The sequence below is a fragment of the Microcaecilia unicolor genome, chromosome 3 (assembly GCF_901765095.1).
Source record: "Microcaecilia unicolor chromosome 3, aMicUni1.1, whole genome shotgun sequence".
NCBI lineage: Eukaryota > Metazoa > Chordata > Amphibia > Gymnophiona > Siphonopidae > Microcaecilia > Microcaecilia unicolor.
Genome location: NC_044033.1, coordinates 221,206,305 through 221,221,080, shown reverse-complemented (window position 1 = coordinate 221,221,080; position 14,776 = coordinate 221,206,305). Strand labels below are relative to the sequence as shown.

Here is a 14,776-nt window from a genome sequence, read left to right as displayed (position 1 = left end):
TTCAGGCAGTCTCTCCATCTTACACAGACAGGTATGTTATTTAGCAGATGTTTTATTCCTGGCCTTTTGGCCTGGGGGGGGGGAGGGGGGTGTCATCCTTTCCTGGCTAAATCATTTTGCAGTGGTGGACTTCTGCTTCCTCGCCCATTTTCTGGAGAAATGCTCTCCTTTCCTATATGACTTTAGAAGCTTGGCATGCTAAGGGTTCTTATCAACAAAAAAAGAGATTCTTAGACATTTGGAAGCCTTATTTACAATCCCTGCCCCATTGAGCTCATAGTCTGGTTGTTAACCAACTGTAATCTTGTTTTTTGTCCCTACATTTTCATGTTTTTTTTTTTTTTTTGGGGGGGGGGGGGCAGTAGGGGTGGGAGGGTTCTTTGGTGTTTGGTAATTGGGGGATAAATTGTTAGCAGTTGCTTTCTTGTGCTTTGTGCCTGTTTGATTTGTTGTTCCTTTTGGTAACCTCAATAAAAATTGTTTCAAATTAAATAAGTTACACACACAAATCGACTACACATGCCGATTTGTTCACATAACTCAAAGTGCCATATATAGAATCTGTGGGCATCTGTGTAAGTGAACTGTCTGTTCAACTCTACCTTATGGAATCACCATCCTCCCTGCCCAATATTTATTTATTTATTTTTGTTATGAACATATACTTAGACATAAGTGTGTACGTCTTGGAGAACTGCAAAAAGCCCAATTTCTGCATGTAAAACCATATTTTATTTGTGAAAAAGCCTTTGAAAATTCTATCTTACTGTCTCATCACCTGACTCCTGTCCTTTACTGAATTTAAATGTCACATGTAGGCAATCAAACTCCAGAGTTGACTCTGTACTATTTACATAAAAGGAGCCATTTTGTAAATTGCCGTGAGGATATCCACTTACTAGAGGGTACTATCAAAATGAAAATGCAATAGGTGCTGAAGTACCTCATTAACTGTTGTCACATGTTAATTTTTATGTTAATAGCTAACACAGCTTCATAAGTAGCCCTCAAGTGTTACTACTGTTGCCCATTGATTTGACGAACGGAGGAAGATGCTGAAAAGCTACTCACATGTATAAGGTAATCCAATAATAAGGTATCACAGACAAAATTGTTATTTACCAATATATTTACATAAATTTTATGTTCAAATTGTGTATAACATCTTATTTTAGCTGTAATATAAAAACAAGTGTGAAATTTAAGATGGTCTCGACCAATGATGAAGTTTCTGGCAAAAGCACAGATCATTTACTTTGGACTTGCCCAACAAATGATAACAATAATAAATACATTAATCCATCATTTGCAAAAGTTTTTATCATTCCAGTTTTTAGTTATGTATTTTCTATTGTTCCTTTCAGGCCTCAGCAGAATAATGTAGCACTTAGGGAGAAAGATACAGCCCAGAAGTCCAGCACTTGAAGCCAGGATAGCAAATATCTCCACTGCCACCATGTACTTGCCCTTGGTGCTCAAATACGTTGGGATGAAGAAGACCCAGACACTGCAGAACACCAGCATGCTGAAGGTGATGTACTTGGCCTCATTGAAACTATAAGGCAGATTTCTCCGAGGACAAGCAGGCTGCTTGTTCTCACGACTGGGTGACGTCCGCGGCAGCCCCCACCAACCGGAAAGAAGCTTCGCGGGACGGTCGGCACGCAGGGCACGCCCACCGCGCATGCGCGGCCGTCTTCCCGCCCGTGCGCGACCGCTCCCGCCAGTTCCTTTTTTTCCGCGCCTGGAGAGAGTCGTGCCTTGCCGCTCTCTCTACTTCAGCCGCCGGATTCTTGCGATCGCGTATACGCGGATCGCGCTTCGTTAATTTAATTTAATTTCCTTTTATCTTTTCTTTTTACAAAAAAAAAAAAAAAAAAGACTGCGCGTGTGGAGCACGCGCTCCCCTTTTCCCTCGCTTCCAGCGGGGACGCTACGTTGCGGCCTAGTGGTCGCTCGGTCGTTTGTTTTTTCGTGGTGTGATTGTAGCCACCATTGACGACTTTGACTTCGCCGACGCGATTTTTCCGTCGATGTCCTCGAAGGTCCCGAGTGGATTTAAAAAGTGTGGTCGCTGCGGCCGGCCGATCTCGCAGACCGACACCCACGCTTGGTGCCTCCAGTGCCTCGGGCCGGAGCACAATCTCAAGTCGTGTGCTTTGTGTCTCGGTCTCCGGAAACGGACTCAGGTTGCGAGGCAAGTTCTGCGGGACCGTCTTTTTGGAACTTGCGCCGGCCCCTCGACGTCGACCTCGACGGCATCGGTATCGAAGGCCGGTTCTTCGGTACCGGTATCGATGCCCGAGACATCGGCACCGATGGCAGCGACCCCAGGAGAACAGGTCCCGTCGGCCCGCCGGTGAGAGTGGGGTTGAGAGGCCGCGTGGGCAGTCGGCCCCGGTCACTCCCTCAGCTCGTGAGCCACGGGACCGAACCCTGTCTGACCCGGTGCCTCGAGACCGAGGGGGATCGACCTCCTCCTCCTCCATGCCCTCCGGCGCCGGTGACGTGCATCGAAAGAAGGACAAAAAGCGTCGTCACCGGACGCCCTCGGTGCATCCTGAAGAGGAGTCGACGCCGAAGCGTCATCGTCGAGAGGAGAGGTCCCCGTCGGTTGTGGAGGTACCGACGCGTCGGGGTTCCGGCACCTCGGTGCCGTCTCCTGGCTCCCAGCAGCTTCCGGCACCGACACCCTTACCGGCCCCACCGCCTTTCCCGGCAGCGGGCCTGGACGAGTGCCTCAGAGCCATCCTTCCGGGGATCCTGGAAGGGCTGATGCGCCAGGCTGTGCCGGCGCCGGGGGTGCTTGCGCCCTCGGCGCCGATGACTGTGGCGCCGGCGAGCTCTAGCCCGGCGCCGGAGCTGTCGACACCGCCGCCGCTTGCGGTGCCGGTCTCGACTGCTATGCAGGTGGAGTCCCCGTCGACGTCGATGGAGGGAGCTCCGTCCCCGCCGGCGCGGGAGTCCACCGCTCGACGACACCGAGACCTCGGTGCCTCGACGTCGAGCCGGGCCCGGTACAGGACTCAGCTACATGAGCTAATGTCCGATACCGAGGATGAGGACTCGTGGGGGGAAGAGGAGGACCCTAGATATTTCTCCTCAGAGGAGTCTACGGGCCTCCCCTCGGACCCCACGCCTTCACCGTAGAGGAAGCTCTCACCTCCTGAGAGCCTCTCCTTTGCCTCCTTTGTGCGGGATATGTCGATCACCATTCCCTTCCCCGTGGTCTCTGTGGAAGAGCCGAGGGCCGAGATGCTCGAGGTCCTCGACTATCCATCACCACCTAGAGAGTCCTCCACGGTGCCGCTGCACAATGTCCTGAAGGAGACGCTGCTCCGGAACTGGGTGAGACCGTTAACTAACCCCACCATTCCCAAGAAAGCAGAGTCCCAGTACAGGATCCACTCCGACCCAGAGCTCATGCGGCCCCAATTGCCCCATGACTCAGCGGTCGTGGATTCTGCTCTCAAGAGGGCACGGAGTTCGAGGGATACCGCCTCGGCGCCCCCGGGGCGGGAGTCTCGCACTCTGGACTCGTTTGGGAGGAAGGCCTACCAATCCTCCATGCTCGTGACCCGCATCCAGTCATACCTGCTCTATATGAGCATCCACATGCGGACCAATGTGCAACAGCTGGCGGACCTGGTCGAGAAGCTCCCGCCGGAGCAGTCCAGGCCTTATCAGGAGGTGGTCAGGCAGCTGAAGGCATGCAGAAAGTTCCTGTCCAGGGGTATTTTTGACACCTGTGACGTGGCATCTCGTGCTGCGGCCCAAGGTATAGTGATGCGCAGGCTCTCATGGCTGCGCGCCTCTGACCTGGACAACCGCACCCAGCAGAGACTGGCCGACGTCCCTTGCCGGGGGGATAACATTTTTGGTGAGAAGGTCGAGCAGATGGTGGACCAACTGCATCAGCGGGAAACCGCTCTCGACAAGCTCTCCCACCGGGCGCCTTCAGCATCCGCCCCCACTGGTGGGCGTTTTTCCCGGGCACGGCAGGCTGCACCCTATTCTTTTGCAAAGCGTAGGTACAACCAGCCGGCCCGAAGGCCTCGTCAGGCACAGGGACAGCCCCAGCGCGCTCGTTCTCGTCAACAGCGTGCGCCTAAGCAGCCCCCTGCGCCTCCACAGCAAAAGCCGGGGACGGGCTTTTGACTGGATCCACGGGAACATAGCCGCCCTACAAGTGTCCGTACCGGACGATCTGCCGGTCGGAGGGAGGTTAAAATTTTTTCACCAAAGGTGGCCTCTCATAACCTCCGACCAGTGGGTTCTCCAAATAGTGCGGTGCGGATACGCCCTGAATTTGGCCTCCCTGCCTCCGAATTGTCCTCCGGGAGCTCAGTCTTTCAGCTCCCATCACAAGCAGGTACTTGCAGAGGAACTCTCCGCCCTTCTCAGCGCCAATGCGGTCGAGCCCGTACCACCCGGGCAGGAAGGGCAGGGATTCTATTCCAGGTACTTCCTTGTGGAAAAGAAAACAGGGGGGATGCGTCCCATCCTAGACCTGAGAGGCCTGAACAAATTCCTGGTCAAAGAAAAGTTCAGGATGCTTTCCTTGGGCACCCTTCTGCCAATGATTCAGAAAAACGATTGGCTATGTTCCCTGGATTTAAAGGACGCATATACTCACATACCGATACTGCCAGCTCACAGACAGTATCTCAGATTCCGCCTGGGCGCACGCCACTTTCAGTATTGTGTGCTGCCATTTGGGCTCGCCTCTGCCCCACGAGTGTTTACCAAGTGCCTCGTGGTGGTAGCGGCCTACCTACGCAAGCTGGGAGTGCACGTGTTCCCATATCTCGACGATTGGCTGGTCAAGAACACCTCGGAGGCAGGAGCCCTCCGGTCCATGCAGTGCACTATTCAACTTCTGGAGCTGCTGGGGTTTGTGATAAATTACCCAAAGTCCCATCTCCAACCGTCCCAGTCTCTAGAATTCATAGGAGCGCTGCTGAATACCCAGACGGCTCAGGCCTATCTTCCCGAAGCGAGGGCCGCCAATCTCCTGGCCCTGGCTTCGCAGACCAGAGCGTCCCAGCAGATCACAGCTCGGCAGACGTTGAGACTTCTGGGTCATATGGCCTCCACAGTTCATGTGACTCCCATGGCTCGTCTTCACATGAGATCTGCTCAATGGACCCTAGCTTCCCAGTGGTTCCAAGCCACCGGGAATCTAGAAGATGTCATCCGCCTCTCCACCAGCTGCCGCACTTCACTGCGCTGGTGGACCGTTCAGACCAATTTGACACTGGGACGTCCATTTCAAATTCCACAGCCCACGAAAGTGCTGACGACGGATGCCTCTCGCCTGGGGTGGGGAGCTCATGTCGATGGGCTGCACACCCAGGGTATGTGGTCCCTCCAGGAAAAGGATCTGCAGATCAACCTCCTGGAGCTCCGAGCGGTCTGGAATGCACTGAAGGCTTTCAGAGATCGGCTGTCCCACCAAATTATCCAAATTCGGACAGACAATCAGGTTGCAATGTTTTACGTCAACAAGCAGGGGGGCACCGGATCTCGCCCCCTGTGTCAGGAAGCCGTCGGGATGTGGCGCTGGGCACGCCAGCACAGCATGCTTCTCCAAGCCACATACCTGGCAGGCGTAAACAACAGTCTGGCCGACAGACTGAGCAGAGTCATGCAACCGCACGAGTGGTCGCTCCATTCCAGAGTGGTACGCAAGATCTTCCGAGAGTGGGGCACCCCCTCGGTGGATCTTTTCGCCTCTCAGACCAACCACAAGCTGCCTCTGTTCTGTTCCAGACTTCAGACACACGGCAGGCTAGCGTCAGATGCCTTTCTCCTTCATTGGGGGACCGGCCTCCTGTATGCTTATCCTCCCATACCTTTGGTGGGGAAGACCTTACTGAAGCTCAAGCAAGACCGCGGCACCATGATTCTGATAGCGCCCTTTTGGCCCCGTCAGATCTGGTTCCCTCTTCTTCTGGAGTTGTCCTCAGAAGAACCGTGGAGATTGGAGTGTTTTCCGACTCTCATTTCGCAGAACGACGGAGCGTTGCCGCACCCCAACCTTCAATCCCTGGCTCTCACGGCCTGGATGTTGAGGGCGTAGACTTCGCTGCGTTGGGTCTGTCTGAGGGTGTCTCCCGGGTCTTGCTTGCCTCTAGGAAGGATTCCACTAAGAAGAGTTACTTTTTCAAGTGGAGGAGGTTTGTCGTTTGGTGTGAGAGCAAGGCCCTAGAACCTCGTTCTTGTCCTGCACAAAACCTGCTTGAATACCTTCTGCACTTATCGGAGTCTGGCCTCAAGACCAACTCAGTAAGGAATCACCTTAGTGCGATTAGTGCTTACCATTATCGTGTGGAAGGTAAAGCCATCTCTGGAGAGCCTTTAGTCGTTCGATTCATGAGAGGTTTGCTTTTGTCAAAGCCCCCTATCAAGCCTCCTACTGTGTCGTGGGATCTCAACGTCATCCTCACCCAGCTGATGAAACCTCCTTTTGAGCCACTGAATACCTGCCATCTGAAGTACTTGACCTGGAAGGTCATTTTCTTGGTGGCAGTTACTTCAGCTCGTAGGGTCAGTGAGCTTCAAGCCCTAGTAGCTCATGCTCCATATACCAAATTTCATCACAACAGAGTAGTGCTCCGCACTCACCCAAAGTTCCTGCCGAAGGTGGTGTCGGAGTTCCATCTTAACCAGTCAATTGTCTTGCCAACATTCTTCCCCAGGCCGCATACCCGCCCTGCTGAACGTCAGTTGCACACATTGGACTGCAAGAGAGCATTGGCCTTCTACTTGGAGCGGACACAGCCCACCAGACAGTCCGCCCAATTGTTTATTTCTTTCGACCCTAACAGGCTAGGGGTCGCTGTCGGGAAACGCACCATTTCTAATTGGCTAGCAGATTGCATTTCCTTCACTTACGCCCAGGCTGGGCTGACTCTTGAGGGTCATGTCACGGCTCATAGTGTTAGAGCCATGGCAGCGTCAGTGGCCCACTTGAAGTCAGCCACTATTGAAGAGATTTGCAAGGCTGCGACATGGTCATCTGTCCACACATTCACATCACATTACTGCCTCCAGCAGGATACCCGACGCGACAGTCGGTTCGGGCAGTCGGTGCTGCAGAATCTGTTTGGGGTGTAAATCCAACTCCACCCTCCAGGACCCGAATTTATTCTGGTCAGGCTGCACTCTCAGTTAGTTGTTCTTCGTAGGTCAATTTCTGTTGTACCCTCGCCGTTGCGAGCTTCAATTGACCTGGGTTCTTGTTTTGAGTGAGCCTGAGAGCTAGGGATACCCCAGTCGTGAGAACAAGCAGCCTGCTTGTCCTCGGAGAAAGGGTATGATACATACCTGTAGCAGTTGTTCTCCGAGGACAGCAGGCTGATTGTTCTCACCTACCCTCCCTCCTCCCCTTTGGAGTTGTGTGTTTCATCTTTTTGCTAGTCATTCAACTGGCGGGAGCGGTCGCGCACGGGCGGGAAGACGGCCGCGCATGCGCGGTGGGCGTGCCCTGCGTGCCGACCGTCCCGCGAAGCTTCTTTCCGGTTGGTGGGGGCTGCCGCGGACGTCACCCAGTCGTGAGAACAATCAGCCTGCTGTCCTCGGAGAACAACTGCTACAGGTATGTATCATACCCTTTCTTGCTAGGAAAGCTATGACGAAGCTGATACCAGACAAAAATCCTAGATATCCCAGAACACAGTAAAATGCAACTATTGACCTTTCATTACATTCAGTTAGTATGGTTCCAGTTTCTGCTCTCATATTTAGATATGGGAAGGGGGGAGCAGTACACAATCAGATGAGACAGAGAAGAGCCTGAAGAAGAGAACAGAAAAGGACTACAGAGTTTGAGAACCTGGAACTCAACCCTTTCCGGATCTTATTGCCAGGTTTGATGGCATGGAAAGCCATGACCACAGTGATGGTTTTTGTCAATACAGAGGAGAGTGATATGGAAAAAATGGTCCCAAAAACAATCTGTCAGAGAATACAAATCACCTTTGCAGGATGGCCAATGAATATCAAAGAACAGAGGAAGCAGAGCATGAGTGAGATGAGGAGAATGTAACTGAGGTCTTGGTTGTTGGCTTTCACTATAGGAGTATCTCGGTAGTTAATAAAGATTCCCAGAATAACAGCAGTGACGAGAAAGAAGAAAATTATGATGAAAGTCAAAGTTATCCCCAAAGGCCCAAAGGCTCTTCATAGGACAAGAAGGTTATTACTTTTGAGATGCAGGCATCTCTCTTCTGATTGGTCCTCTGGGCATGTTATACAGGTATCCATATCTGAGACAGAAAAATATTGTCTTCTTATCTCACAAATAGCATCAGTTGCAGGACATACATGAATGTCTATGTTTTTTCAGAGAATAGACTCCTCCCAGACATCTTCTAGGCACCTAATTATTAGTGCCCTTTTATAAAATTACCCCCCCCCCCCCCATGGGCCAAACTCTTTTCAGCTGCACCACAAGTATTTTGTAGTATTCTTGTGGCTGCATATGTAAATGTACAGTGAAGAGTGACTAAATGATTACGAGGCTAGATTGGACCTTATATGAGGAAAGGCTAAAGAGGTTAAGGCTCTTCAGCTTGGAGAAGTAACTGCAGAGGGGAGATATGTTAGAGGTCTGTAAAATCATGAGTGGAGAGGAATAGGTAACTATAAAATGGTTGTTTACTCTTTCAAAAGGTAAAAATACTAACGGACAAGCCATACAATTAGTAAATAGTACATTTAAATCAAATAGGGAAAATATATTTTTTGACTCAGTGCATGTTAGGTTCTGAAACTTGTTTCTGGAGAATGTCACAAAAATAGTTAGCTGGGTTTTGAAAAAGGTTTTCAGAAATTCCTGAAGGAAAAGTCCGTAAACCATTATTAAGATAGATCTGGGGGAAAGCCACTGCTGATCCCTGGAAAAAGGGACATTGAGTCTACCTTTTGAGATTCTGCTATGTACTTTTGACTTGGATTGACAACTGTTGTCAATCCAAGTCAAAAGTACATAGCAGATGGGAAGAGGATACTAGATTAGATGGATCTTTGGTCTAATTCAAAATGGCAACTGTGTTTTCCCAATCCCTTAGCCTCTCAGGGAGGGGAAACACTCCCAAAATAAGAGAGAGAGAACTTAGACTCAGTTAGGCGTAGCCAGTAAAAAATCTTTATTGGGATATCACTAAGTCAGATACAAGCAATTATCTCTCTCCTTGGAGCAGGATGTCAGACAGCAACGCAAGACGCAATCACTATTACTACTACTATTTAGCATTTCTATAGCGCTACAAGGCGTACGCAGCGCTGCACAAACATAGAAGAAAGATAGTCCCTGCTCAAAGAGCTTACAATCTAATAGACAAAAAATAAAGTAATCAAATCAATTAATGTGTACAGGAAGGAGGCGAGGAGGGTAGGTGGAGGCGACTAACACAGCAGCCACAGTATGTTACCCCCTGAAAGTGAAACTTGAAAGGGATATTGCACTTTTTGACACCTTTTCAGTTGTAGCTCAAGGTGAGTTACATCCAGGTTCACTGGGTATTTCCCTGTCCCAGGAGGGCTGACAGTCTAGTTGGTACCTGAGGCAATGGAGGGTTAAGGGACTTGCCCAACATCACAAGGAGCAGCAGTGGGATTTGAACTGGCTACCTCTGGCTGTCAAGCTTAATGCTCTAACCACTAAGCCACTCCTCCACATCAAAGGAAGTGTGTTCCAGAGGAATGGTGCCAAATAAAAATAGGCACTCTTCCTAGTAGCCACAAGCCCCAGGATTCTATATATTGTGCAGAGATTTCCATGTGGCTACAACATGCAAATCAACTCATTACCTATGTTTACATGGAGGGGCATAATCGAACGCGAACGCCTATGTGTAAGAATGTCCATCTCCGAGACCGGGTCCGTGAAGGGGCGGGCCGAACCGTATTTTTGAAAAATATGGACGTTCATCTTCACTATATAACAAAGACTGCTCAGCTCACACCTCTCTCAGCCATTACATATATAGCCACAGTAACTTTCGTTTCTCCCAAAATCATGTGATTTCTCCTATACCAAAACCATAGAGTAGCCTATGCCATATTTGGATGTTCCTGTATTATATCATTCTCTCCCAACATGTATGCACGTGCTCAGTGGGTGCCTATTGGCTAGTCAGCTACTAGTTCTGCGTGCATAGCGTATAGTTACTCACAGAGCAAAAGAAACATAGAACAATCCCCTTGTGTCATCTCCCCCCCAAGACTGAGACATTCTGGAGATATTAGGCTCACTGTGTTCCTCAGTCTCTCTCAGCACCTCCCAAGGTCATCTTATATGAAAAACATTACACAGCTGCAGCCAAATGTGCATCTGTGAAGTGTCTGTTCTCAGCTCCTGAGAAAAGCACTGTATGTTACAAAGATGCTAACTTGTTAGGCCAATTTGTGAGAACCAAACTAAGCAAAGTACAGGCCTTAGTAACGGGCCTACATAGAAAGGAATACACACAACTCATGTTCTTATGTTTGCAAATTTGGACAAAAATCCTTGGTTACTCCCACAACAGAACATTTGGAGGGGCATTTTCGAAAGAAACGTCTAAGTTTGGATTTGGAGGTCTTTGTAAAACATCCAAATCCAGAGGCGGGGAAAAGCATATTTTCGGAAAAAGATGGATGTCCATCTTTCGTTTCAAAAATACCGTCAAAGACGTCTAAATCCAAAGACGTCATTGGATTTGGACGTCTTTGACTTTTGGTGATTTTCGAAACCAAAGACGTCCAAGTCAAAAACATCCAAATGCAAGCCATTTGGATGTGGGAGGAGCCAGTATTTGTAGTGCAGTGGTCCCCCTGACATGCCAGGACACCAACTGGGCACCCTTGGGGGCACTGCAGTGTACTTCATAAAATGCTCACATGAACATAGCTCCCTTACCTTGTGTGCTGAGCCCCCAACCCCTCTCCCCCCCAAAAAAAAACACTATTCCCAACTGTACACCACTACCATAGCCCTTACGGGTGAAGGGGGCACCTATATGTGGGTACAGAGGGTTTGTGGTGGGTTTTGGAGGGCTTGCTGTTTCCTCCACAAATGTAACAGGTAGGGGGGGTATGGGCCTGGGTCTGCATGTCTGACGTGCACTGCACCCACTAAAACTGTTCCAGGGACCTGCATGCGCTGTCATGGACCTGAGTATCATGACATCTAAGGCTGACACGGAGGCTGGCACGTAATATTTTTAATGATGTTTTTTTAGGGTGGGAGGGTGTTAGTGACCACTGGAGGAGTAACTGAAGGTGATCCCCGATTCCCTCCGGTGATCATCTGGTCATTTGGGGCACCTTTTTGTGCCTTATTCTTAAAAAATCATGTCCGGGTGAAAACGTCCAAGTGTTAGTTATGGACGTCCCTGCTGTTTTTGATTATGGGTTGAAGACGTCCAAGTCTTAGGCACACCCAAATCCCGCTTTCACCACGCCTCCGATACGCCCCCTCGAGATTTGGACGTCCTTGCGACAGACTTCAGCTAGAGACATCCAAAATCGAGTTTCGATTATACAGATTTGGACGTCTCTGGGACGTCCAAGTTCCAATTTATGTCAAAAGATGGACGTCCATCTCTTTCGAAAATTAGCCTGTTGGTGTCCTAAAGTTCTGACTGATATCAATAGGAGGCAGGAGTAACAATACCACCTAACAGTGGGAAGAACAATAGAAATTTGACATCATTTTGACTTCTGTCTGCTACTCATGTGTCTCATGTTTTCAAATCCAAATATTCCCACAAAGCAGTTTACACTAAAATTTCCCCATTAGCATGTAGACTTTATTTTTTAGTTTTTTATTAGGATTTATTTACTGCCTTTTTGAAGGAATTCACTCAAGGCTGTGTACAGTAAGAATAAATCAAACATAGCAATAGGCAATTACAGCAGTAAAAATATTCAAATTAACAATAAAAAGTATGGCAAAGTATACTACTTACAATGTCAATACATGAAAAAAGATCTGCGGAAGCTAGAAGAATGGTCAAACATTTGGCAATTAAAATTCAATGCGAAGAAATGCAAAGTGATGCACTTAGGGAGTAGAAATCCAAGGGAGATGTATGTGTTAGGCGGGGAGAGTCTGATAGGTACGGACGGGGATAGGGATCTTAGGGTGATAGTATCTGAAGACGTAAAGGCGACAAAACAGTGTGACAAGGCGGTGGCCGTAGCTAGAAGGTTGCTAGGCTGTATAGAGAGAGGTGTGACCAGCAAAAGAAAAGAGGTTTTAAAACCCGTGTATAAGACGTTGGTGAGGCCCCACCTGGAGTATTGTGTTCAGTTTTGGAGGCCGTATCTTGCGAAGGATGTTAAAAAAATAGAAGCGGTGCAAAGAAAAGCTACGAGAATGGTATGGGATTTGCGTTACAAGACATATGAGAGACTTGTTGACCTGAACATGTATACCCTGGAGGAAAGGAGAAACAGGGGTGATATGATACAGACGTTCAAATATTTGAAAGGTATTAATCCGCAAACGAACCTTTTCCGGAGATGGGAAGGCGGTAGAACGAGAGGACATGAAATGAGATTGAAGGGGGGCAGACTCAAGAAAATGTCAGGAAGTATTTTTTCACGGAGAGAGTGGTGGATGCTTGGAATGCCCTCCCGTGGGAGGTGGTGGAGAGGAAAACGGTAACGAAATTCAAGCATGCGTGGGATAAACATAAAGGAATCCTGCTTGGAAGTAAGGGATCCCCAGAAGCTTAGACGAGATTGGGAGGCAGAGCCGGTGGTGGGAGGGGGGGCTGGTTGGGAGGCGGGGACAGTGCTGGGCAGACTTATACGGTCTGTGTCCTGAAAATGGCAGAAACAAATCAAGGTCAGGTATACACAAAAAGTAGCACATATGAGTTTATCTTGTTGGGCAGACTGGATGGACCGTGCAGGTCTTTTTCTGCTGTCATCTACTATGTTACTATCCAGCTTATTTTCTAAAGAGAAAGACGCCCATATTTCGACCCAAATTGGGATATGGGCGTCTTTCTCCCGTGGGCGAACAAATCGGTATAATCGAAAGCTGATTTTGGTCATCTTCAACTGCACTCCATCGCAGGAACAAACAAAGTTGACGGGGGCGTGTCAGAGGTGAAGGCGGGACTGGGGCGTGGTTATCGGCCAAGGAGAGATGGGCGTCTTTAGCTGATAATCGAAACAAGAAGGGCGTTTTGGACGAGAATTTGGTCCGCTTTATTTGGACCCTTTTTTTTCAGCTCCAAGTCCCAAAAAAGTGCCTCAACTGACCAGATGACCACCGGAGGGAATCGGGGATCACCTCCCCTGACTCACCAAGTGGTCACTAACCCCCTCCCACCAAAAAAACCCCCACTTTAAAAACTTTTTTTCCAGCCTGTATGCCACCCTCAAATGCTGTACCCACCTCCATGGCAGCAGAATGTGTTCTATCCTGTGACAGCCTTTCCCTGGTTCTGATGTGGCTCTCGGGTGAGTGTGACACCTTTTCTGTTAGGTGCACTGCAGAGTCACATCAGCAATGCATTGTGGTGGGTGTAGGGTATTGGGCTTCGTGATTCCACTAGCTTGTGTTAAAAGCTCACGATGTTGGTAGGCTCTACTCCCATAGTGCTTTTCCTCCTGCTTACTGGGTCAGAGTGTGCCCTGTTGTGTTTCCGGTAGTCCATGCGGTAGTGGCCATTTTTGTAACACAGTTTTAGCTCCCTTTCATGTGTTACCCACGTTACTGAAAGTGGGCATTGTACAGCATTCTGCCAGCTCTGACCTACTGCTAATCTCAGTCCCAGGGAGACTCTTTGCCAGTGGGGCACAACCTCTGATCTGCAGTTAACTGTGAGTAAACGTGCTTATTCCAATAAAAGATGTTTTCGGAGATATTAGTCTTCAGGTGTCAACTGGTGTGCCAAGGTTATACAGCAGCAACAAGTCCTAGAGGCCTGCGTTTATGCAGGTCCCTGGAGCACTTTTAGTGGGTACCGCAGTGCACTTCAGGCTGGCGGAGTCAGGCCCATCCCCCCCATGGAGATAGGCGTTCGCGTTCGATTATGCTCCTCTATGTAATACAATATGTAACAGAACATTTTAATTGATAGTGGAGGGTAAAGCAAAGATGGAAAATATAGATAGTAAGAAGATATAGATAGTAAGTAAAATATAGAGAGTAAGAAGAGTTAGAAAGTAAGCTGATTAATTTAAAGGAAATTTATCTTGTTGGGCAGACTGTATGGACTGTACAGGTCTTTATCTGCCATCATTTACTGTTACTATGTAGATGATTTAATATTATTTATTTATTTATTGCATTTGTATCCCACATTTTCCCACCTATTTGCAGGCTCAATGTGGCTTACATAGTACCAGAAAGGCAATTGCTATTTCCGGTGTGGACAAATACATTGTGCTGTAGTGGAAGGGAGAAGTTTATATGGTAAAGCCATAGAACAGTCATGATGCGAAGAGTATTGTGAACATACGTGCTTTGGTTTTCATGTGTAGCCAAGGTCGGTCTTTTAGGTTGGTTCGGGATGGTATGCCTTTTTGGAAAGGATGGTTTTTAGCATGTTCCGGAAGTTTAGGTGATTGTAGATCGTTTTCACTGCTTTTGGTAGCGCGTTCCACAGTTGTGTGCTTATGTAGGAAAAGCTGGATGCATAAGTAGATTTGTATTTAAGACCTTTGCAGCTTGGGTAGTGTAGGTAGAGATGTGATCGTGATGAGATGGAGGCATTTTTGGTTGGTAGGTCGATTAAGTTCATCATGTATCCTGGCGCTTCACCATAGA

General features: G+C 48.8%; 1 pseudogene; it reads left to right on the top strand.

Annotated features, from left to right (window-relative positions):
* Positions 1–7,891: 7,891 nt before the first annotated feature.
* The window catches only part of LOC115464393, a 27,962-nt pseudogene continuing 21,077 nt past the window's right edge, over positions 7,892–14,776 (top strand).